Source organism: Dermacentor albipictus, unplaced genomic scaffold, assembly GCF_038994185.2.
Source record: "Dermacentor albipictus isolate Rhodes 1998 colony unplaced genomic scaffold, USDA_Dalb.pri_finalv2 scaffold_91, whole genome shotgun sequence".
In the NCBI taxonomy this organism is placed as follows: Eukaryota; Metazoa; Arthropoda; class Arachnida; order Ixodida; family Ixodidae; genus Dermacentor; species Dermacentor albipictus.
In genome coordinates this window covers 245,001-247,500 of record NW_027225645.1, presented here as the reverse complement: position 1 = coordinate 247,500, position 2,500 = coordinate 245,001, and the positions used below count along the sequence as shown (strand labels likewise).

Below are 2,500 nucleotides of genomic sequence, written 5' to 3'. Positions count from 1 at the left end.
TCCTACTCCACCAACTTTACATACCACCATCCACATAATAGGCTTTGAAATTGTCTCGTACTGTGTGCCTCGGCTTGTGTTGCATATCATTTTTTTTTTTTTTTTTTTCGCCCCGGGTGACGTACTGGGGTTCCCTCGGTGGCTTCAACTTCCAAATGGAACATACAGTGTCTTATAGTATTGACGCATACATATGTCATATTTGCAATTCTCGCTTGACTTCACGAATCAAGCTTGAAACACATTATTCCTTGCATGATGTCCGGTTACTATGGCAATGTTCTTATTGCCTTCTTAAGAAACTACCATCCAGTAAAAATATGTCCTCGCATGTTTCAAAATGCAAACGAGCTACCCTTACACGTTTGCAGTCTCAAACTGCTGAACTTTCCTCACAAGAGGTGGTCAACGTTTCTGACCCACCTCAAGTGAATAATAGTCCAATATCAGTTGGCATCCCGTCTTCTCTAACGGCTCGTGGCGAGGGCGAAAGCCTTGATGACTTAACTTGCAGTACTCATGAGCGTCGTCCTGACGTCTCTGTGCAGGACTCGGTTCCTGCCTCTAGCGCTGTGGACACCCAAACGGTGTTGCCCTCGTCTGGTCTTTCGACGAGTCGGTATGTCAACTTAACTAGTGGTCAATGGACCCCTTCTGAATTAGAAACATTGGCTTATGCCGAGTTGGGATTGGGTGAAGTTTATTCCATGATAGATGTCCTAGCAACAAAGTTTCCGCACCGATCTAGGGAAAGTATCGAGAAGATACGCAAACAATCCAGGTACTCAGAAATTCTTTCCAGGCTTAAGGCCACTCACACTGGCCTAGGGGAAGTCCATCATCTTGATGGTCCGTCTTACTCTCATTGTCGATGGTCCGACTCTGAGCTCATAGCTTTGGCAAAACGTGAAATAAAAATAGGTATTCATAAAAGGATTAATGAAGCACTCCACGAGGTATTCAGTAGCCGAACTGTTTCCTCAATTTCACAGGTTCGGCGTACGAGTCGTTATCAAGACATACTTGAGCTTTTGAAATCTGAAACTGTGGTCCCACCCCCTGCTCTTCCGTCCTTCTCAGGCGAGGTAACTCCCCCTCCTATTGAACTCTCAGCTTCTGAAGTGCGCCTCGCACTCTGCGAGGTTGGAATAATAGATGAGGCTATCGTCTCACGTCTAATAGCAGGTCCTATTTCCATGGATGACCTCCGCGTCATCTATAAAGCTTTTGGAGTTAAACAGAAAACGAATAGTAAAAATAAGAACAGTTCTCACACTCCTAACACTCCACACTCACAAAACAGAAGTAAACGTAAGCGATTACGGTACATTGAACACCAGAGGCTTTACCATTTAGGTCCTAAAGTTCTGGCTGATCACCTTTTGATAGGCGATTCCTCTGCTGCATGTTCTCTGGCAGACTTGCATAAAGAATTTGATCCAATTTTCAACACATATTCTACACCGCTTTCTTCCCCACTTGAATCGTCAATCGCTCTTGAGGTTGATGAATCTCTGTTCACGGAGGGAGAAGTTGCTATCGCTATAAGACTACTTTCTTCAAAGTCCTCTCCAGGGCCTGATAATGTCCCAATCTCTGAACTTTTGAAAATACCTCCTAGCATCTTATGCCACATTTTTAATAACTGGCTAGCTTTTGGTCTTGTTCCACTGGAAATGAAACAAAGTAGAACAGTATTTATCCCTAAGAAATCCAATCCGGGTGGTGCAGGCGATTTTAGGCCAATCTCTGTTTCCCCTGTTCTTTTTAGGCTATTCTCTAAGCTCTTGCTATGTCGGCTCAGTGCCACTAACCATTTCCATAAATATCAGTCCGGCTTTGCCGAAGATTGCAGTACATCTTCCAACTTGCTCGTTTTGCAAGGTATAATGAGGTTACTCAAACTAAAACGTAAACCCTTTTTCTCAGTAAGTCTTGACTTGCGCAAGGCTTTCGATTCGGTATCTCATTCAGCAATTTTCAGTGCCCTAGAGGCTCGTAAAGTTCCTCCACGTATCCTCAACATAGTTAAACACTTATATGTTAACTGTACCACCACTTACACTTGTGGGGGTATTTCAGATAATGTCCGTGTGCCACTGAGAAGAGGTATTAAGCAGGGCGACCCTCTTTCTCCTTTCCTGTTCAATTGTATCATTGATCCTTTAATCTACCGCTTAAATGACTTAGGTGTAGGTGTTCCGTTGCATGAAAGCTCTATGTCTGCAATGGCTTTCGCAGATGACCTCCTTTTGATGTCTGACACTTGTGAAGGACTCCAACGTCTCATAGACGAAACAGTTTCATTTCTCAGTAATGTTGATCTCCACATTAATCCTTTAAAGTCGCAGTACTTTGGTTGGCGGCCTGACCACATTAGTAAGGGCTTTAACTACAATATTCCTCCGCTGTCTATCTTGGGACAGAGTATTAAGCCGAAAGGCAGAGATGAACCAATTAAGTATCTAGGTCTCAGTATTTTCATCAATAAAAATCCTAT

General features: G+C 43.4%; 1 pseudogene; it reads left to right on the top strand.

Annotated features, from left to right (window-relative positions):
• LOC139053351 (large subunit ribosomal RNA) overlaps positions 1-2,500 on the top strand; it is a 9,170-nt pseudogene that overhangs the window by 3,863 nt on the left and 2,807 nt on the right.